At 37.9% G+C, this 23,658-nt stretch overlaps 4 long non-coding RNA genes across 4 annotated transcripts in view; all 4 read left to right on the top strand.

Moving 5' to 3' along the window:
• The first annotated feature begins 4,237 nt into the window (after positions 1–4,237).
• LOC138041475 (uncharacterized) lies at positions 4,238–7,149 on the top strand. Its single transcript, XR_011130837.1, has 2 exons — positions 4,238–4,556; positions 6,921–7,149. It is a non-coding gene; the product is annotated as an uncharacterized lncRNA (long non-coding RNA).
• Positions 7,150–10,747: 3,598 nt separating this feature from the next.
• On the top strand, positions 10,748–13,531 carry LOC138041474 (uncharacterized). The gene is made up of 2 exons (XR_011130836.1): positions 10,748–10,937; positions 13,303–13,531. It is a non-coding gene; the product is annotated as an uncharacterized lncRNA (long non-coding RNA).
• A 3,219-nt stretch (positions 13,532–16,750) lies between these two features.
• Positions 16,751–18,556, top strand: LOC138043405 (uncharacterized). The gene is made up of 2 exons (XR_011131251.1): positions 16,751–17,316; positions 18,328–18,556. It is a non-coding gene; the product is annotated as an uncharacterized lncRNA (long non-coding RNA).
• Positions 18,557–22,238: 3,682 nt separating this feature from the next.
• Positions 22,239–23,658, top strand: part of LOC138043404 (uncharacterized) — a 1,615-nt gene continuing 195 nt past the window's right edge. Inside the window, exons 1-2 of the long non-coding RNA XR_011131250.1 lie at positions 22,239–22,628; positions 23,630–23,658. The exon at positions 23,630–23,658 is cut by the window's right edge and continues 195 nt beyond it. This is a non-coding gene — a long non-coding RNA (uncharacterized lncRNA). The remainder of the gene's footprint in view (positions 22,629–23,629) is intronic.

The raw sequence follows: 23,658 nt of genomic DNA, 5'->3' as shown, positions 1-23,658 counted from the left end.
CTTTTCGGTTCACGTTTTTCATCTTCACAACACGCGATCGGGCCGCAAATATATCTTGTACTTATTTTGATATTTCAATGAATAATGGTCATTCTTGGATAAATGCACACTGGCGTTCTTTTAGTCATTTCATGAGAAAAAGTCAAAGGGTAGGAACTTTATTTAACTGTCTAGTCTTCTGGCGCTGTAGAATTAATTAAGGGCACTGTAAACTGAAATGTACAAATTAACGTAAATCAAAGGTTAGTTTTTGAGGAGAGGGAGAAACAGGATTAGCTGGAGAAAAAGCTCTCGGAGCAGAATAGAGCCGAGTCTGGGAATCGAACCCGGACCACATTGGTGGGAGGCGATTGCTCTCACGACTACTAGGCAAGACCTCCAGAGTCATTGTGTAATCTCCAAAAGGCATAACCCATCACCGAGGGGATGCCTCAAGAAGTTCCTTAAACTTCTTGCATAATTTTGCCTAGTATATCCACTGATATTTTACTAGTAAGTGCGAAATGTTTGTCTGTACTGCAACAATTACTTAACATGGAACTATCGGGTATTTGAACAGACCGCGCTCGCTAACAAGCGCTCTTGAGGTGCATTGACGTTTTGAGCGTTATCCCTTCGTAAGAGCGAATACAAAAATTGCGGGTGTTGATCATTGTCATTGGTGAAAATAGAGCGAGTTTCAATCGAGTGTCGTAAAGCCAAAACCAAAGTAATTACTTTGGCCAATCAAAACTCCAAATTAGTTACACGTAGCCGACACAAAGCGCGGGAAAATGTGCACGCGCGAGCCACGATTGGTTTTGGTTTCGCTTCTGATCGGTTAAAAAAGCGGGCCAAGAACTTTGAACCGACCACTGAGTGAAGTAATGCAAAACCAACGTAATTCGCTAATTACTTTCGACACTCAATTGAAAACCGCTCTATGGTGACATGAATTTGGTAATAAATTGATGGAATGGAGGCATATACATTTCTAGCGCGCTTGTTGCACAGCGCACCGTTTGTCACCACCTGACTGCTAAATAGTGGGGTCGTCTTAAGCCTTGTCGGTTCGTACGACCCATCACCATCCGACACGATCCATCGAGACACTAAGAAGAAGATCGATGAAACCTTCACTTCGGGCAATCACGACCTGACCTCCGTCAGTCGGGTCGACTTGAACGTTGAACGACCCGATTCAGTTCGTGTGTATTGGACGTACATGATTGAAGAATCCTGTTGGTAATGCCAGGACCAAGCATATTGATATACGATATCACTTTCGTTATGTGAAATACGATGCCACTAATGAGATGCTAGCAGACATTTTCACAAGGCCTTTTGCCAAACATTGGTTCAAGAAGCTTACCACTGAACTGCCTGGGAATGAGAAATGTCAAATAGGCACGGCCAAAAGTGGAAGTGTCGTTAGGAAAAACTTGTTAACCGTATTATTTTGAATTGTTTACTTATATATTCCTTTTGCTTTATTTGACCGTTGCTTTTGATTTAAATATATTCACAGAGTTTTGACAAGAATAATGCATCCAGTCTTCTATTGGTTATTTTCTTTTCTCTTTTGTTTGTCAAGTTTTGTTTTCAATTCAAACTTTCGTGTATAAGTTTTCACGGTCTGTATGATAAATAATTTCTGCAGTACGTTTGACGTAATAAAGCATCATGTTCAAAGTGGTACGCGTAGAACTAAATACTGTAGATCAGCGCGGCTTAGCTCAGAAACGCTTTTTTTTTTACGTTAAGCTCTAATTCTGCCTGTTTTTCATATTTTTACAGCGTAAGCTCGTCCGATAATGACATCGTGTAATTGTTAGGAACCCAGGCCCCCATCGTCCAAGGGCATTCTAAGATATGGAAACAAGTCATAGCCCTATTAGAGAACCGAAGCACAGCCGAAGTCATCACTTATAAGTTTTGAAATTTTGGGTCATATTTTACCCGACTGGTGAAAGAGAATTTGAAAGGAAGACTTGCGGAGGCTATGGACAGTTACGTTATGCAAGAGGAAGAGAAAATCAAGTTTCTTTGTTGAAACCTGTCGTCGATTCTGCTTTCGAAGCATAGACGATAGATTACCGCAGAGTGCTGTTTTCATGTCCGTCGAGAAGGGAAATTATTCTCTTTCGAATACATTAGAAAGATTTTGAAAAAAGAGGGCTTCTTTCTGTATATTTCAATTCTGTATATAAAAATTACTCGATTCTGATTGGCTGAGAGCAGTGCAATTCAAGTGTAACACAGTGCAAAAAGTGTAATACCAGTGCAAATTACACATCGAAATTCTGGATTATTATTGGCTAATAAACAATAGGGTTTTGGTCGCGATACAATGACTTTCGACGCCATTGCAACTTAATGAAATCAGTGTTCTCCTGTGTGCACCAGAGAAATCTACGCATTACCCCAACCCCATCAAACCTAACAAAATACGCAGGGTGTGACAGGCAAGACTTTTACCGACACGGAAAAAAATAAATAATAATAAAACAACAGAGAAATATTGCTCATTTTCCGACTGGGATTGCCATACTGGCAAGCCAGTAAAAATTTAGAAATATTTCGTTATGCGCATTCCGTGCACATGACGTCATGTGGCCTGTCAATCATTAACAGATCTTTGGAACAGAGTCCATGCACTGTGATGTTTGGACGGGTATCTCGTTATTTATTCGCGAAATAAACATTTTGTTGCGATTGATACAACTTTTTGTTCACCCCAATGTCGCACGGGTCCGTCTGCAAACAGCGATGATTTAAACGTACACAGTACCGACTTTATCTGAAGCCTCTTACGCAGACTTTCGAAGTAAGGATTGCGTGACGAGCCAAAACACTCTACGTGTGTGTTGAATTCATCTGACCATCCTGGCTCGAACTACGACAACAACAGTCAGAGGACTTTAATATGAAAAATGGAAATATACGTGGGGTTAAAGTTATGCCAAAAGTGTTTCCTTTCTTCCCCATAGCAAATTTTCCACTATAGTGTTTGACTTGATTTTAGTGCGCGAATGTAGAACGACTAGACGCTTGAATAAAGTTCCTTTCCTTTCCCTTTCCTCTTTAAATTCGTGGAGTAAAGTCTCTACTCTTACTTTCTCTAGTCTAGTCAATGTTGTAACTGAGCATTTCTGTGTACGTGACAATATCTTGACACGGAATAAAAGTACTCAAGGCCTGTATCTGTATCTGGGCCAGTACAAACCAAGTTTTGTTCTATTCTCCGTTTTTGAAAACTTAGTCCTTGCTTCATAGCTAGTCAGCAGTTCGCGTTTATACCTGTTCCTTGTTTTATACCCGGTCCGCAGTCCACGTTTTATACCTGGTCCACGCGTTTTATACCCGGTCCGCAGTCTGAGTCCGCAGTACGCAGTCCATATTTTATACTGACCAACATTTTTGTTATTTCTTGGCGATTTGCAGACTTTTCTAGTTTTTGCTTACATGTATTTTATCGTTTTTTCCGTAATTATGATGTTAACTGACTACCTTTTAAGCAAAAGTTGCTATGAGGTGTAGGGTATCCCTTTAACCATCTCGAATTTTTTCATGTGTATTATTAATAAGTAATCACATGATTACTTTGGAATAGATAAGCACTTGTAATTTTTTTCAAAGACTACAAATTGCACTCGCCCTACGGGCTCGTACAATTTTGGTCGTCTTTGAAAACATTTATTCGTGCTTGTTTATTCCAAAGTGCACTTGAAATCATGCGGTTACCTATACTAACAAACAAAATTGGCCAGACATCATGAGCAATTTAGCATCATGCTAATGAGTTAAAACCCACTGGCGTGGGTGAGGAAGAGCCAAACCCTCGAATGTGGTAGTTGTGATGGTTTGACGTACAATACGAGCGGATTTGTTGCAAGTTGCGTGGTATTTTCCCGAAGAAAAACTCAAATTAAAGTGTACATCTGATAAAGGGACAACCAAAAGTCAAGCAAGCAAGTTTGATTTTTTTTTTTTTTTTAACTTCAAGCCACTTAATGAGAAAGTTATTTCTCCCCAATTCAAAACAAGAATGTCCTAAACCAAAGCTACAACACCAACAAAGCGAATACTTTAAATGAATCCTAATTATCTCACATGCACGTTCTTAATTGTAAACCCGTCAAACGGTGACTCTTCAATACATAAATTCAATCCCTCTGATAGTTTGAATTTTGACCTGGAAAGATGTCACTGGTTTACTTTTCATGTGATAAACCGGTAGTAATACAGAAAGCGGAATATTATTAACTTCGTCAAGGAGTACATTTATAACTGAGCAAATGGAAAGGTTCGTCTTACCTCAAAGAAGCACTTAAACATATCAAGTTACAAAAGAAACGTTTATAAACGTAGGAGAAAAGTTTGTGCCAAAAAAACAAAGATATTAAAAAGTATATCTCCGCAGCATAATTTTGCTGAAGATGAAAGTGATCAGCATCCAAATTCTCTCGACTATTCTAGTGATTGCAAGTTTACTTTCTCATGGAGAAGCCTTCGCTCCAATGGGTCGCACAACAATCTATGGGGAAGGGAAAAGACGAATGGAAAGTAATCAACAGGTTTGGAGAATTTATATTGCGATGACCTAGAGACTACTTACGGTAATACTCGCGTACTAATTTTTTTTTCTCTACAGAGTAACACAATCACTCCAGGATGCGTTCTCTAAATTGAACTACAAATATTATTTAATCAACAAATGTTTCTCTTTGGTCTAGAGTTGAATTTCCAGGATCTACATGTAGCCTCGTTATAAAAGGCTCATGAAAAGAATCGAATGCTCGTAACACTCAGTGAAGCCTTTACCGTCCTTAGTAAAAATTTCAAGGTTACAACTCGAATTGTCCAAACAAGAAAACTTCTTTTATTCTATCTATTTTTCTATCTTCTATTCGTCAGACCAGTTGTTGATCCACCTTCCTCGTATCCCATTTTTCTCTCTAACAAGCCTGAAATATTGAGGAAATGCCACGGTATCGAAATCACCTGCAAGCAACAATTGAGATTCGAAGGAATTCTAGAAAACTGAGGGAGTCAACTTATCCAGGAGGATAATGCCACCCAGAAGGGTGGCATTGGATTGGCATCATCGAGGGTTACAAACATACAACAACAGAAGTATCTATTGTAACGCGTTCCAAACTAAAATGGGTTTTTCCAAAATACAAAATTCCGTCAAAAAAGCTCACTTTCGTTGTGCATAAAACGTGATTTCCGACAGGAACTTAAAAGACTTGACTGCAGTAATATCAAAAGTTGGAGTGATACACTGTTAACACGACCGAATCACGATTTCAAACAGTTGTTTTAATAGATCATAATTACTCTGCACTCATATTTTCTCTAAAAATATACAATCAAAAATTACGGGTAACAAACGGAGACAAAAAATGGGCTAGAAAACTGCAGTAAGGAAAAGGTGTTCTTGTCCACAGGACTACAGGCTGCAGACAAATTCCAGTATAGTTTATCTAACGCAAATGAACGATGCAGAAATTCTGCATGGCTTGAAAAATTTTGATGCAGAAATTCTGTAAATCTTACTTTCTGATAAATTCTGTACATTTTCCACAACAACTGTGTGATGCAGAAATTCTGCATCTCAGCCTAGTGGCTGAAAACGTTGGATGCAGAAATTCTGCAAATTTCATTTTCCGCTAAATTCGATACTTTTACTAACAACAATTGTGTGATGCATCAGTTTCTGGCGATTTCTGCAGCTGAATTCAGTCATTTTTAGGCCTGTTTTAGCCACTGAACATGGTTTCTGCACCGGAGGAAAATAGTCGCTGCTGATGTAGTCCAGTTTCTGTAGATTTTCATGGATTTTACCGCGTGCAGAATTTCTGCATCTGTAGCTGCATTAAGTAATTTTCACGGATTTTACCGCGTGTAGAATTTCTGCATCGGGGGAAAATAGTCGCTGTCGATATAGCTCAGTTTCTTTAGATTTTCACGGATTTTACCGCGTACAGAATTTCTGCATGGTAGCTGAATTCAGTAAATTCTAGGCCTATTTTAACCACTGCACATGATGCAGAATGTCTGCATCGGGGGAAAATAGTCGCTTCAGATGTAGTCCAGTTTCTGTAGATTTTCACGGATTTTACTGCGTGCAAAATTTCTGCATGGTAGTTGAATTCAGTAAATTTTAAGCCTATTTTAACGACTGCACATGATGCAGAATTTCTGCATCGGGGGAAAATCGTCCCTGCCGATGTAATTCAGTTTTAGCAGATTTTTATTCTGCATGCGGTGAGATCAATTTTTCTTAGGGTAAGCATATTCAGAAGTTTTACTGGCATGTTTAACTGACTGCCAAATTGTGAAGGTCAAATAAAGGGTTTCTTTACTGAACCGGTTTCGTTGTTGTTAGGAATGATAAGATTTTCAATGAACAGCGTATAGGCTCCGAGGAATATTCACTTTCTCAACGGAAAATATTGGTTTTGGAAAAACCCATTTTAGTTTGGAACGCGTTTTATTCTTCTCCTAGGGGCTTTTAATGACTCATCTGGCTAATTTACACCACTTTTCAGCAGTTTGACGAAACGGCTTGTTGCATTGCTGTGATACAAGCACAGAATAGAACAAGTACGGCTTTCACTGACAGTATTTTGACTGCCTTTTTTTGTACTGAAGATGTACCACCGTTCGATTTTTTTTTTTTTTTTTTTTTTTTTTTTTTGCCATACCAGTGTTCCGGGGAGAAGGGAAAAGAAGACAAAAAGGCTAACAATTAAAAAGTGTCGGTGCAAGGACTGAATTTTCTCTTGACTCCGATGAGGTTAACGGGCTAAGCTAACGATACAGTAGCTCGAGCATCTTTATGGAATATCTTCCATGATGATTGCTACTGCTACACTGTCTCTTTGGCAGATAACCTTTACTTATCTCTATCTGTGCTTTCTTCTCACAAGCAGATAAATGGAGAGGAAGTACGAAGCATTTGTCAAATGGCGAGAAGCCTTAAATGTGAAGCAAGGGAGCAAGCTTCAGCTGTGTCCTTTGATGATCAATACGAAAGGAAATAATGACAAAAGAGAGTTAACACCGCCTTCGATCACGATAATATTTGTTTCTCAAAAACAGTTCAGTAATTTATTTTGTAAAGAGGAAAGAGAAATAAAAAGTTTCAGCACCATTATTAAAGGCAACTCTCATTTTGTCCACATTTGTAGCAGTCATAAACGACGTAGTTATTCCCTCAGGGGTGTTTTTACCTTTTCTTTTTTTTCGATGGGTTGTCATTAAATCAAATTACAGCTATTGTAGTTCGTCTTATAGACTCCTGATTTCCTCTTTAATCGAATGGAGCTCGGCCATGAAGAACAGGGCCAATTCACTAGATCCCTCCCTACTCCTTCACTCACTTACCCACTCAATCACTCAATTTCTTCGTCCCTTTTACCCTCATTCACTCACTCAATTCATTCCTCCCTCCCTCTCCCCCTCTCTCTCTTTCCTTCTCTCTCTCACTCACTTCAACACTTTCTCGTGACGGGAGCCCGAGGACTAAAGCATTACACTTTTAGGCAATGCAGGAGCCCCGCGTATATCCTGCACGTAGTTTATATCGTGATGTCTTCCTCTGTTAACACCCTTTATACTGTAAACCGTAGGTGTAAATAGAGTTCACTCGCTTTTTATCCCTGAGGAAGTCTTTGTAATCAGACGAAACCGGTCGGAGAAGAAACTACGTTGACAAGTGTACTGCTGAATAGTTCTCTTAAAAAAAAAAAACAAAAAAGACAATTAAGAAACGTTTGATCATAGACAACACACAAACAGCGGTAACAAACATAGTAAAAGCATATTAATAGCTATTGATATGCTATTCATATGCGTTTCACGACGTTTGTTACCGCTGTTTGTGTGTTCTTTTGTTTAAAGGGAAAGTACGGTCTAGAAAAATTTTCTCTGAATCGAAAGTTCTTTACCGGTATTGTCATACTTGATCTGACCACTCATTTGGACTAAATGTGTTTAAATAGTCAACAATAACGCTTCAAAAATAGGAAAATTGAAATTGAAATCCGCCATTTTTGTTTTTGTGCATGCAAACAAGGCTATGACGTAGCAATAGGCACGAATTTCTCCGGATGGCTAAATGTACTTGATGTAAAGAAGAAAAACACAGGAGAGGACAGCAATACTTTGTGAACTTGAATCTTAATCCAGAGGCTAAATTGTATTGATGTTGGCTCCACCTCTGAACAGATTTACCTCGTGGTCGTTAAACAGGGTTTTATATGAAAGTTATATGCAGGAGTTTTACAAAGAAGACTTGCAGTGCTATCCCGCGCTCATTGCTGTAAAATAAATGCCTGGAAATCAAGTTTAATCTGTCTACTGTGGCTTTTTACGAGATCCCTGTTACAACTTCAAAACAAACGATCGATTGATATATTACCATCAAATGGTAAGAGCAAATCGTTTCATTATACTGCTAACCAAATTTAACCACATTTCAAGTTACGTTTATTAGCGCATAAAAGTGAAAGTCGTCTATATATGGCTTGATTCAGTTTTCTCGTTCCAATATAATGATATTTTGGACCATTTCACTGAGTTTTCCGTATGAAGCGAATGCCACCAAGACCAATATTCATATACCTGAAGATCCCGCTTGAAATTCTCCTTGGTAAAATGACAGACCCGAACAGACTATATAGCAGTCAGGTTTTCACGTTTGAGGAATCCATCCACGTTTTATTTTCGCCGGCCAACTTTTCTTTGGCCGAAAGCAAGCACGTTTCAAGCAAGAAACTTGAGCAGGATCTAAAGCTTAAAGAAATCAAGCCACGTATCGTAAATCAGCATAGCGTTGTTTATTGCTTTAAATGTGATTTGTGTGATTTAAATTACGTCGGATATACGACGCGACATCTGTTTCAACGCATTGCTGATCATCGATATTCTGCCATTGGTCGCCATCTGAGAGATGCCCATGGGAACATTGACTTACTCAATGAGAGCCAGTTTAGAATGCTTAAAAAATGTAGCACGAAATGGGATTGTCTCGTTTGTGAAATGTTATACATAAGAACAATAAGACCCAATTTAAATACCCAGAGCGACTCCACTAGGGCCAAACTCATTGTTTAACTTTTAATGCCTTTTAATTTATTCATATCTTCACTATATATATATACTCTATTTCATTACTTCATTTTTACTTGATAATGACGTTCTGAAAACGTCGAAACGTCGTGCCATGTTGTTTTATAATATTAATCGCAGATTTTTATTGTCAAACAACTTTTCTTTAAATTTTAATTTTCCGGTGTAAGCTTCGGTTTTTTAAAATCTTTATATGTGTTCTCAAGTCTAGACATGTGTCTAGTTTCATCCCCCTCGAAAGCGTACACCCCAACAGCGGTAATTGTTGTTGTGAAAAAGCCTTGCTACGTGTATTGAGCAACATCTGAAAGTTTTGTCGTGTTATTACTTATTACTATTCATTTCTCCCTTTTTTTCCCATGTCATGAAACGTCTTTGCTGTCCCTCCCCTGCTAGGTAGTGCCATTGTGCGTAGAGTATTCTGAGAGTATGTTTGGTAAATTTGAGGGGGTACTTACTAATGCATAGATTTTATCCAGTGGTCCCAGTAGAATATTGAACTTCACGTGCAATGGCATCGAAAGTCATTATAACGCGAATAGCGTTTTAGTGGTCTTTAAACAAAATATACCCTTAGGGACCTCAATAATGGAAAGTCAATCGGATAAACAAGACAGGCGGTGAAAAATAGATATTTGGAATCTTCAAACCGACGAGTAATGGTCTTCGATAACAAATGCATCTTTTGCCGTCGGATATCACCAGATGAGTTTTGTTTCTAATGTTGTTTGGCTAACTGTGGTGTTATATGCAAGACTGAAACCAAATTGCAAATTCCGTATGGGTTTAAAAGGAATCGAACGCCTTGAATGTGTATTATTAATAAGTAATCACATGATTACTTTGGAATAGATAAGCACTTGTAATTTTTTTCAAAGACTACAAATTGCACTCGCCCTACGGGCTCGTACAATTTTGGTCGTCTTTGAAAACATTTATTCGTGCTTGTTTATTCCAAAGTGCACTTGAAATCATGCGGTTACCTATACTAACAAACAAAATTGGCCAGACATCATGAGCAATTTAGCATCATGCTAATGAGTTAAAACCCACTGGCGTGGGTGAGGAAGAGCCAAACCCTCGAATGTGGTAGTTGTGATGGTTTGACGTACAATACGAGCGGATTTGTTGCAAGTTGCGTGGTATTTTCCCGAAGAAAAACTCAAATTAAAGTGTACATCTGATAAAGGGACAACCAAAAGTCAAGCAAGCAAGTTTGATTTTTTTTTTTTTTTTTAACTTCAAGCCACTTAATGAGAAAGTTATTTCTCCCCAATTCAAAACAAGAATGTCCTAAACCAAAGCTACAACACCAACAAAGCGAATACTTTAAATGAATCCTAATTATCTCACATGCACGTTCTTAATTGTAAACCCGTCAAACGGTGACTCTTCAATACATAAATTCAATCCCTCTGATAGTTTGAATTTTGACCTGGAAAGATGTCACTGGTTTACTTTTCATGTGATAAACCGGTAGTAATACAGAAAGCGGAATATTATTAACTTCGTCAAGGAGTACATTTATAACTGAGCAAATGGAAAGGTTCGTCTTACCTCAAAGAAGCACTTAAACATATCAAGTTACAAAAGAAACGTTTATAAACGTAGGAGAAAAGTTTGTGCCAAAAAAACAAAGATATTAAAAAGTATATCTCCGCAGCATAATTTTGCTGAAGATGAAAGTGATCAGCATCCAAATTCTCTCGACTATTCTAGTGATTGCAAGTTTACTTTCTCATGGAGAAGCCTTCGCTCCAATGGGTCGCACAACAATCTATGGGGAAGGGAAAAGACGAATGGAAAGTAATCAACAGGTTTGGAGAATTTATATTGCGATGACCTAGAGACTACTTACGGTAATACTCGCGTACTAATTTTTTTTTCTCTACAGAGTAACACAATCACTCCAGGATGCGTTCTCTAAATTGAACTACAAATATTATTTAATCAACAAATGTTTCTCTTTGGTCTAGAGTTGAATTTCCAGGATCTACATGTAGCCTCGTTATAAAAGGCTCATGAAAAGAATCGAATGCTCGTAACACTCAGTGAAGCCTTTACCGTCCTTAGTAAAAATTTCAAGGTTACAACTCGAATTGTCCAAACAAGAAAACTTCTTTTATTCTATCTATTTTTCTATCTTCTATTCGTCAGACCAGTTGTTGATCCACCTTCCTCGTATCCCATTTTTCTCTCTAACAAGCCTGAAATATTGAGGAAATGCCACGGTATCGAAATCACCTGCAAGCAACAATTGAGATTCGAAGGAATTCTAGAAAACTGAGGGAGTCAACTTATCCAGGAGGATAATGCCACCCAGAAGGGTGGCATTGGATTGGCATCATCGAGGGTTACAAACATACAACAACAGAAATATCTATTGTAACGCGTTCCAAACTAAAATGGGTTTTTCCAAAATACAAAATTCCGTCAAAAAAGCTCACTTTCGTTGTGCATAAAACGTGATTTCCGACAGGAACTTAAAAGACTTGACTGCAGTAATATCAAAAGTTGGAGTGATACACTGTTAACACGACCGAATCACGATTTCAAACAGTTGTTTTAATAGATCATAATTACTCTGCACTCATATTTTCTCTAAAAATATACAATCAAAAATTACGGGTAACAAACGGAGACAAAAAATGGGCTAGAAAACTGCAGTAAGGAAAAGGTGTTCTTGTCCACAGGACTACAGGCTGCAGACAAATTCCAGTATAGTTTATCTAACGCAAATGAACGATGCAGAAATTCTGCATGGCTTGAAAAATTTTGATGCAGAAATTCTGTAAATCTTACTTTCTGATAAATTCTGTACATTTTCCACAACAACTGTGTGATGCAGAAATTCTGCATCTCAGCCTAGTGGCTGAAAACGTTGGATGCAGAAATTCTGCAAATTTCATTTTCCGCTAAATTCGATACTTTTACTAACAACAATTGTGTGATGCATCAGTTTCTGGCGATTTCTGCAGCTGAATTCAGTCATTTTTAGGCCTGTTTTAGCCACTGAACATGGTTTCTGCACCGGAGGAAAATAGTCGCTGCTGATGTAGTCCAGTTTCTGTAGATTTTCATGGATTTTACCGCGTGCAGAATTTCTGCATCTGTAGCTGCATTAAGTAATTTTCACGGATTTTACCGCGTGTAGAATTTCTGCATCGGGGGAAAATAGTCGCTGTCGATATAGCTCAGTTTCTTTAGATTTTCACGGATTTTACCGCGTACAGAATTTCTGCATGGTAGCTGAATTCAGTAAATTCTAGGCCTATTTTAACCACTGCACATGATGCAGAATGTCTGCATCGGGGGAAAATAGTCGCTTCAGATGTAGTCCAGTTTCTGTAGATTTTCACGGATTTTACTGCGTGCAAAATTTCTGCATGGTAGTTGAATTCAGTAAATTTTAAGCCTATTTTAACGACTGCACATGATGCAGAATTTCTGCATCGGGGGAAAATCGTCCCTGCCGATGTAATTCAGTTTTAGCAGATTTTTATTCTGCATGCGGTGAGATCAATTTTTCTTAGGGTAAGCATATTCAGAAGTTTTACTGGCATGTTTAACTGACTGCCAAATTGTGAAGGTCAAATAAAGGGTTTCTTTACTGAACCGGTTTCGTTGTTGTTAGGAATGATAAGATTTTCAATGAACAGCGTATAGGCTCCGAGGAATATTCACTTTCTCAACGGAAAATATTGGTTTTGGAAAAACCCATTTTAGTTTGGAACGCGTTTTATTCTTCTCCTAGGGGCTTTTAATGACTCATCTGGCTAATTTACACCACTTTTCAGCAGTTTGACGAAACGGCTTGTTGCATTGCTGTGATACAAGCACAGAATAGAACAAGTACGGCTTTCACTGACAGTATTTTGACTGCCTTTTTTTGTACTGAAGATGTACCACCGTTCGATTTTTTTTTTTTTTTTTTTTTTTTTTTTTTTGCCATACCAGTGTTCCGGGGAGAAGGGAAAAGAAGACAAAAAGGCTAACAATTAAAAAGTGTCGGTGCAAGGACTGAATTTTCTCTTGACTCCGATGAGGTTAACGGGCTAAGCTAACGATACAGTAGCTCGAGCATATTTATGGAATATCTTCCATGATGATTGCTACTGCTACACTGTCTCTTTGGCAGATAACCTTTACTTATCTCTATCTGTGCTTTCTTCTCACAAGCAGATAAATGGAGAGGAAGTACGAAGCATTTGTCAAATGGCGAGAAGCCTTAAATGTGAAGCAAGGGAGCAAGCTTCAGCTGTGTCCTTTGATGATCAATACGAAAGGAAATAATGACAAAAGAGAGTAAACACCGCCTTCGATCACGATAATATTTGTTTCTCAAAAACAGTTCAGTAATTTATTTTGTAAAGAGGAAAGAGAAATAAAAAGTTTCAGCACCATTATTAAAGGCAACTCTCATTTTGTCCACATTTGTAGCAGTCATAAACGACGTAGTTATTCCCTCAGGGGTGTTTTTACCTTTTCTTTTTTTTCTATGGGTTGTCATTAAAGCAAATTACAGCTATTGTAGTTCGTCTTATAGACTCCTGATTTCCTCTTTAATCGAATGGAGCTCGGCCATGAAGAACAGGGCCAATTCACTAGATCCCTCCCTACTCCTTCACTCACTTACCCACTCAATCACTCAATTTCTTCGTCCCTTTTACCCTCATTCACTCACTCAATTCATTCCTCCCTCCCTCTCCCCCTCTCTCTCTTTCCTTCTCTCTCTCACTCACTTCAACACTTTCTCGTGACGGGAGCCCGAGGACTAAAGCATTACACTTTTAGGCAATGCAGGAGCCCCGCGTATATCCTGCACGTAGTTTATATCGTGATGTCTTCCTCTGTTAACACCCTTTATACTGTAAACCGTAGGTGTAAATAGAGTTCACTCGCTTTTTATCCCTGAGGAAGTCTTTGTAATCAGACGAAACCGGTCGGAGAAGAAACTACGTTGACAAGTGTACTGCTGAATAGTTCTCTTAAAAAAAAAAAACAAAAAAGACAATTAAGAAACGTTTGATCATAGACAACACACAAACAGCGGTAACAAACATAGTAAAAGCATATTAATAGCTATTGATATGCTATTCATATGCGTTTCACGACGTTTGTTACCGCTGTTTGTGTGTTCTTTTGTTTAAAGGGAAAGTACGGTCTAGAAAAATTTTCTCTGAATCGAAAGTTCTTTACCGGTATTGTCATACTTGATCTGACCACTCATTTGGACTAAATGTGTTTAAATAGTCAACAATAACGCTTCAAAAATAGGAAAATTGAAATTGAAATCCGCCATTTTTGTTTTTGTGCATGCAAACAAGGCTATGACGTAGCAATAGGCACGAATTTCTCCGGATGGCTAAATGTACTTGATGTAAAGAAGAAAAACACAGGAGAGGACAGCAATACTTTGTGAACTTGAATCTTAATCCAGAGGCTAAATTGTATTGATGTTGGCTCCACCTCTGAACAGATTTACCTCGTGGTCGTTAAACAGGGTTTTATATGAAAGTTATATGCAGGAGTTTTACAAAGAAGACTTGCAGTGCTATCCCGCGCTCATTGCTGTAAAATAAATGCCTGGAAATCAAGTTTAATCTGTCTACTGTGGCTTTTTACGAGATCCCTGTTACAACTTCAAAACAAACGATCGATTGATATATTACCATCAAATGGTAAGAGCAAATCGTTTCATTATACTGCTAACCAAATTTAACCACATTTCAAGTTACGTTTATTAGCGCATAAAAGTGAAAGTCGTCTATATATGGCTTGATTCAGTTTTCTCGTTCCAATATAATGATATTTTGGACTATTTCACTGAGTTTTCCGTATGAAGCGAATGCCACCAAGACCAATATTCATATAACTGAAGATCCCGCTTGAAATTCTCCTTGGTAAAATGACAGACCCGAACAGACTATATAGCAGTCAGGTTTTCACGTTTGAGGAATCCATCCACGTTTTATTTTCGCCGGCCAACTTTTCTTTGGCCGAAAGCAAGCACGTTTCAAGCAAGAAACTTGAGCAGGATCTAAAGCTTAAAGAAATCAAGCCACGTATCGTAAATCAGCATAGCGTTGTTTATTGCTTTAAATGTGATTTGTGTGATTTAAATTACGTCGGATATACGACGCGACATCTGTTTCAACGCATTGCTGATCATCGATATTCTGCCATTGGTCGCCATCTGAGAGATGCCCATGGGAACATTGACTTACTCAATGAGAGCCAGTTTAGAATGCTTAAAAAATGTAGCACGAAATGGGATTGTCTCGTTTGTGAAATGTTATACATAAGAACAATAAGACCCAATTTAAATACCCAGAGCGACTCCACTAGGGCCAAACTCTTCGTTTAACTTTTAATGCCTTTTAATTTATTCATATCTTCACTATATATATATACTCTATTTCATTACTTCATTTTTACTTGATAATGACGTTCTGGAAACGTCGAAACGTCGTGCCATGTTGTTTTATAATATTAATCGCAGATTTTTATTGTCAAACAACTTTTCTTTAAATTTTAATTTTCCGGTGTAAGCTTCGGTTTTTTAAAATCTTTATATGTGTTCTCAAGTCTAGACATGTGTCTAGTTTCATCCCCCTCGAAAGCGTACACCCCAACAGCGGTAATTGTTGTTGTGAAAAAGCCTTGCTACGTGTATTGAGCAACATCTGAAAGTTTTGTCGTGTTATTACTTATTACTATTCATTTCTCCCTTTTTTTCCCATGTCATGAAACGTCTTTGCTGTCCCTCCCCTGCTAGGTAGTGCCATTGTGCGTAGAGTATTCTGAGAGTATGTTTGGTAAATTTGAGGGGGTACTTACTAATGCATAGATTTTATCCAGTGGTCCCAGTAGAATATTGAACTTCACGTGCAATGGCATCGAAAGTCATTATAACGCGAATAGCGTTTTAGTGGTCTTTAAACAAAATATACCCTTAGGGACCTCAATAATGGAAAGTCAATCGGATAAACAAGACAGGCGGTGAAAAATAGATATTTGGAATCTTCAAACCGACGAGTAATGGTCTTCGATAACAAATGCATCTTTTGCCGTCGGATATCACCAGATGAGTTTTGTTTCTAATGTTGTTTGGCTAACTGTGGTGTTATATGCAAGACTGAAACCAAATTGCAAATTCCGTATGGGTTTAAAAGGAATCGAACGCCTTGAATGTGTATTATTAATAAGTAATCACATGATTACTTTGGAATAGATAAGCACTTGTAATTTTTTTCAAAGACTACAAATTGCACTCGCCCTACGGGCTCGTACAATTTTGGTCGTCTTTGAAAACATTTATTCGTGCTTGTTTATTCCAAAGTGCACTTGAAATCATGCGGTTACCTATACTAACAAACAAAATTGGCCAGACATCATGAGCAATTTAGCATCATGCTAATGAGTTAAAACCCACTGGCGTGGGTGAGGAAGAGCCAAACCCTCGAATGTGGTAGTTGTGATGGTTTGACGTACAATACGAGCGGATTTGTTGCAAGTTGCGTGGTATTTTCCCGAAGAAAAACTCAAATTAAAGTGTACATCTGATAAAGGGACAACCAAAAGTCAAGCAAGCAAGTTTGATTTTTTTTTTTTTTAACTTCAAGCCACTTAATGAGAAAGTTATTTCTCCCCAATTCAAAACAAGAATGTCCTAAACCAAAGCTACAACACCAACAAAGCGAATACTTTAAATGAATCCTAATTATCTCACATGCACGTTCTTAATTGTAAACCCGTCAAACGGTGACTCTTCAATACATAAATTCAATCCCTCTGATAGTTTGAATTTTGACCTGGAAAGATGTCACTGGTTTACTTTTCATGTGATAAACCGGTAGTAATACAGAAAGCGGAATATTATTAACTTCGTCTAGGAGTACATTTATAACTGAGCAAATGGAAAGGTTCGTCTTACCTCAAAGAAGCACTTAAACATATCAAGTTACAAAAGAAACGTTTATAAACGTAGGAGAAAAGTTTGTGCCAAAAAAACAAAGATATTAAAAAGTATATCTCCGCAGCATAATTTTGCTGAAGATGAAAGTGATCAGCATCCAAATTCTCTCGACTATTCTTGTGATTGCAAGTTTACTTTCTCATGGAGAAGCCTTCGCTCCAATGGGTCGCACAACAATCTATGGGGAAGGGAAAAGACGAATGGAAAGTAATCAACAGGTTTGGAGAATTTATATTGCGATGACCTAGAGACTACTTACGGTAATACTCGCGTACTAATTTTTTTTTCTCTACAGAGTAACACAATCACTCCAGGATGCGTTCTCTAAATTGAACTACAAATATTATTTAATCAACAAATGTTTCTCTTTGGTCTAGAGTTGAATTTCCAGGATCTACATGTAGCCTCGTTATAAAAGGCTCATGAAAAGAATCGAATGCTCGTAACACTCAGTGAAGCCTTTACCGTCCTTAGTAAAAATTTCAAGGTTACAACTCGAATTGTCCAAACAAGAAAACTTCTTTTATTCTATCTATTTTTCTATCTTCTATTCGTCAGACCAGTTGTTGATCCACCTTCCTCGTATCCCATTTTTCTTTCTAACAAGCCTGAAATATTGAGGAAATGCCACGGTATCGAAATCACCTGCAAGCAACAATTGAGATTCGAAGGAATTCTAGAAAACTGAGGGAGTCAACTTATCCAGGAGGATAATGCCACCCAGAAGGGTGGCATTGGATTGGCATCATCGAGGGTTACAAACATACAACAACAGAAATATCTATTATTCTTCTCCTAGGGGCTTTTAATGACTCATCTGGCTAATTTACACCACTTTTCAGCAGTTTGACGAAACGGCTTGTTGCATTGCTGTGATACAAGCACGGAATAGAACAAGTACGGCTTTCACTGACAGTATTTTGACTGCCTTTTTTTGTACTGAAGATGTACCACCGTTCGATTTTTCTTTTTTTTTTTTTTTTTTTTTTTTTTTGCCATACCAGTGTTCCGGGGAGAAGGGAAAAGAAGACAAAAAGGTTAACAATTAAAAAGTGTCGGTGCAAGGACTGAATTTTCTCTTGACTCCGATGAGGTTGACGGGCTAAGCTAACGATACAGTAGCTCGAGCATATTTATGGAATATCTTCCATGATGATTGCTACTGCTACACTGTCTCTTTGGAAGATAACCTTTACTTATCTCTATCTGTGCTTTCTTCTCACAAGCAGATAAATGGAGAGGAAGTACGAAGCATTTGTCAAATGGCAAGAAGCCTTAAATGTGAAGCAAGGGAGCAAGCTTCAGCTGTGTCCTTTGATGATCAATACGAAAGGAAATAATGACAAAAGAGAGTAAACACCGCCTTCGATCACGATAATATTTGTTTCTCAAAAACAGTTCAGTAATTTATTTTGTAAAGAGGAAAGAGAAATAAAAAGTTTCAGCACCATTATTAAAGGCAACTCTCATTTTGTCCACATTTGTAGCAGTCATAAACGACGTAGTTATTCCCTCAGGGGTGTTTTTACCTTTTCTTTTTTTTCGATGGGTTGTCATTAAATCAAATTACAGCTATTGTAGTTCGTCTTATAGACTCCTGATTTCCTCTTTAATCGAATGGAGCTCGGCCATGAAGAACAGGGCCAATTCACTAGATCCCTCCCTACTCCTTCACTCACTTACCCACTCAATCACTCAATTTCTTCGTCCCTTTTACCCTCATTCACTCACTCAATTCATTCCTCCCTCCCTCTCCCCCTCTCTCTCTTTCCTTCTCTCTCTCACTCACTTCAACACTTTCTCGTGACGGGAGCCCGAGGACTAAAGCATTACACTTTTAGGCAATGCAGGAGCCCCGCGTATATCCTGCACGTAGTTTATATCGTGATGTCTTCCTCTGTTAACACCCTTTATACTGTAAACCGTAGGTGTAAATAGAGTTCACTCGCTTTTTATCCCTGAGGAAGTCTTTGTAATCAGACGAAACCGGTCGGAGAAGAAACTACGTTGACAAGTGTACTGCTGAATAGTTCTCTTAAAAAAAAAAACAAAAAAGACAATTAAGAAACGTTTGATCATAGACAACACACAAACAGCGGTAACAAACATAGTAAAAGCATATTAATAGCTATTGATATGCTATTCATATGCGTTTCACGACGTTTGTTACCGCTGTTTGTGTGTTCTTTTGTTTAAAGGGAAAGTACGGTCTAGAAAAATTTTCTCTGAATCGAAAGTTCTTTACCGGTATTGTCATACTTGATCTGACCACTCATTTGGACTAAATGTGTTTAAATAGTCAACAATAACGCTTCAAAAATAGGAAAATTGAAATTGAAATCCGCCATTTTTGTTTTTGTGCATGCAAACAAGGCTATGACGTAGCAATAGGCACGAATTTCTCCGGATGGCTAAATGTACTTGATGTAAAGAAGAAAAACACAGGAGAGGACAGCAATACTTTGTGAACTTGAATCTTAATCCAGAGGCTAAATTGTATTGATGTTGGCTCCACCTCTGAACAGATTTACCTCGTGGTCGTTAAACAGGGTTTTATATGAAAGTTATATGCAGGAGTTTTACAAAGAAAACTTGCAGTGCTATCCCGCGCTCATTGCTGCCTGGAAATCAAGTTTAATCTGTCTACTGTTGCTTTCTACGAGATCCCTGTTACAACTTCAAAACAAACGATCGATTGATATATTTCCATCAAATGGTAAGAGTAAATCGTTTCATTATACTGCTAACCAAATTTAACCACATTTCAAGTTACGTTTATTAGCGCATAACAGTGAAAGTCGTCTATATATGGCTTGATTCAGTTTTCTCGTTCCAATATAATGATATTTTGGACTATTTCACTGAGTTTTCCGTATGAAGCGAATGCCACCAAGACCAATATTCATATACCTGAAGATCCCGCTTGAAATCCTCCTTGGTAAAATGACAGACCCTAACAGACTATATAGCAGTCAGGTTTTCACGTTTGAGGAATCCATCCACGTTTTATTTTCGCCGGCCAACTTTTCTTTGGCCGAAAGCAAGCAAGTTTCAAGCAAGAAACTTGAGCAGCATCTAAAGCTTAAAGAAATCAAGCCACGTATCGTAAATCAGCATAGCGTTGTTTATTGCTTTAAATGTGATTTGTGTGATTCAAATTACGTCGGATATACGACGCGACATCTGTTTCAACGCATTGCTGATCGATATTCTGCCATTGGTCGCCATCTGAGAGATGCCCATGGGAACATTGACTTACTCAATGAGAGCCAGTTTAGAATGCTTAAAAATTGTAGCACGAAATGGGATTGTCTCGTTTATGAAATGTTATACATAAGAACAATAAGACCCAATTTAAATACCCAGAGCGACTCCACTAGGGCCAAACTCTTTGTTTAACTTTTAATGCCTTTTAATTTATTGATATCTTCACTATGTATATATACTCTATTTCATTACTTCATTTTTACTTGATAATGACGTTCTGGAAACGTCGAAACGTCGTGCCATGTTGTTATATAATATTTTATCGCAGATTTTTATTGTCAAACAACTTTTCTTTAAATTTTAATTTTCCGGTGTAAGCTTCGGTTTTTTAAAATCTTTATATGTGTTCTCAAGTCTAGACATGTGTCTAGTTTCATCCCCCTCGAAAGCGTACACCCCAACAGCGGTAATTGTTGTTGTGAAAAAGCCTTGCTACGTGTATTGAGCAACATCTGAAAGTTTTGTCGTGTTATTACTTATTACTATTCATTTCTCCCTTTTTTTCCCATGTCATGAAACGTCTTTGCTGTCCCTCCCCTGCTAGGTAGTGCCATTGTGCGTAGAGTATTCTGAGAGTATGTTTGGTAAATTTGAGGGGGTACTTACTAATGCATAGATTTTATCCAGTGGTCCCAGTAGAATATTGAACTTCACGTGCAATGGCATCGAAAGTCATTATAACGCGAATAGCGTTTTAGTGGTCTTTAAACAAAATATACCCTTAGGGACCTCAATAATGGAAAGTCAATCGGATAAACAAGACAGGCGGTGAAAAATAGATATTTGGAATCTTCAAACCGACGAGTAATGGTCTTCGATAACAAATGCATCTTTTGCCGTCGGATATCACCAGATGAACTTTGTTTCTAATGTTGTTTGGCTAACTGTGGTGTTATATGCAAGACTGAAACCAAATTGCAAATTCCGTATGGGTTTAAAAGGAATCGAACGCCTTGAATGTGTATTATTAATAAGTAATCACATGATTACTTTGGAATAGATAAGCACTTGTAATTTTTTTCAAAGACTACAAATTGCACTCGCCCTACGGGCTCGTACAATTTTGGTCGTCTTTGAAAACATTTATTCGTGCTTGTTTATTCCAAAGTGCACTTGAAATCATGCGGTTACCTATACTAACAAATAAAATTGGCCAGACATCATGAGCAATTTAGCATCATGCTAATGAGTTAAAAACTACGCATACACTCCGGGTAACGAATAAAGCACACAAAGTCTTAATGCACTGCCATCACTTGGACTTTGCATTTATAATTTGTTTATTTTAGTGTCCATTAAATGTTAAAGGTCGTATATCTTCTCAGCGTGGGCACATATAGAGCGCGCCTTATAGAAAATTCAAATTTTTACAAATTATTCAGGTTTTTTTCCACATTTACCAACGAAAGTTAGGGACAAAATATAGCCACAAACCGACGAAACGTGGGTAGTGAGTTTATAGATAAAAGTAAACCGCAAATCAATTAAGAACAACACAGGATTTCTAGTGAGGAAGAGCCAAACCCTCGAATGTGGTAGTTGTGATGGTTTGACGTACAATACGAGCGGATTTGTTGCAAGTTGCGTGGTATTTTCCCGAAGAAAAACTCAAATTAAAGTGTACATCTGATAAAGGGACAACCAAAAGTCAAGCAAGCAAGTTTGATTTTTTTTTTTTTTTTTAACTTCAAGCCACTTAATGAGAAAGTTATTTCTCCCCAATTCAAAACAAGAATGTCCTAAACCAAAGCTACAACACCAACAAAGCGAATACTTTAAATGAATCCTAATTATCTCACATGCACGTTCTTAATTGTAAACCCGTCAAACGGTGACTCTTCAATACATAAATTCAATCCCTCTGATAGTTTGAATTTTGACCTGGAAAGATGTCACTGGTTTACTTTTCATGTGATAAACCGGTAGTAATACAGAAAGCGGAATATTATTAACTTCGTCAAGGAGTACATTTATAACTGAGCAAATGGAAAGGTTCGTCTTACCTCAAAGAAGCACTTAAACATATCAAGTTACAAAAGAAACGTTTATAAACGTAGGAGAAAAGTTTGTGCCAAAAAAACAAAGATATTAAAAAGTATATCTCCGCAGCATAATTTTGCTGAAGATGAAAGTGATCAGCATCCAAATTCTCTCGACTATTCTAGTGATTGCAAGTTTACTTTCTCATGGAGAAGCCTTCGCTCCAATGGGTCGCACAACAATCTATGGGGAAGGGAAAAGACGAATGGAAAGTAATCAACAGGTTTGGAGAATTTATATTGCGATGACCTAGAGACTACTTACGGTAATACTCGCGTACTAATTTTTTTTTCTCTACAGAGTAACACAATCACTCCAGGATGCGTTCTCTAAATTGAACTACAAATATTATTTAATCAACAAATGTTTCTCTTTGGTCTAGAGTTGAATTTCCAGGATCTACATGTAGCCTCGTTATAAAAGGCTCATGAAAAGAATCGAATGCTCGTAACACTCAGTGAAGCCTTTACCGTCCTTAGTAAAAATTTCAAGGTTACAACTCGAATTGTCCAAACAAGAAAACTTCTTTTATTCTATCTATTTTTCTATCTTCTATTCGTCAGACCAGTTGTTGATCCACCTTCCTCGTATCCCATTTTTCTTTCTAACAAGCCTGAAATATTGAGGAAATGCCACGGTATCGAAATCACCTGCAAGCAACAATTGAGATTCGAAGGAATTCTAGAAAACTGAGGGAGTCAACTTATCCAGGAGGATAATGCCACCCAGAAGGGTGGCATTGGATTGGCATCATCGAGGGTTACAAACATACAACAACAGGAATATCTATTATTCTTCTCCTAGGGGCTTTTAATGACTCATCTGGCTAATTTACACCACTTTTCAGCAGTTTGACGAAACGGCTTGTTGCATTGCTGTGATACAAGCACAGAATAGAACAAGTACGGCTTTCACTGACAGTATTTTGACTGCCTTTTTTTGTACTGAAGATGTACCACCGTTCGATTTTTTTTTTTTTTTTTTTTTTTGCCATACCAGTGTTCCGGGGAGAAGGGAAAAGAAGGCAAAAAGGCTGACAATTAAAAAGTGTCGGTGCAAGGACTGAATTTTCTCTTGACTCCGATGAGGTTAACGGGCTAAGCTAACGATACAGTAGCTCGAGCATATTTATGGAATATCTTCCATGATGATTGCTACTGCTACACTGTCTCTTTGGCAGATAACCTTTACTTATCTCTATCTGTGCTTTCTTCTCACAAGCAGATAAATGGAGAGGAAGTACGAAGCATTTG

The sequence above is a fragment of the Montipora capricornis genome, chromosome 3, assembly GCF_036669925.1.
Source record: "Montipora capricornis isolate CH-2021 chromosome 3, ASM3666992v2, whole genome shotgun sequence".
Classification (NCBI taxonomy): Eukaryota; Metazoa; Cnidaria; class Anthozoa; order Scleractinia; family Acroporidae; genus Montipora; species Montipora capricornis.
Note: the sequence above shows the minus strand (reverse complement) of the source record. Positions and strands in the feature narration are given on the sequence as shown.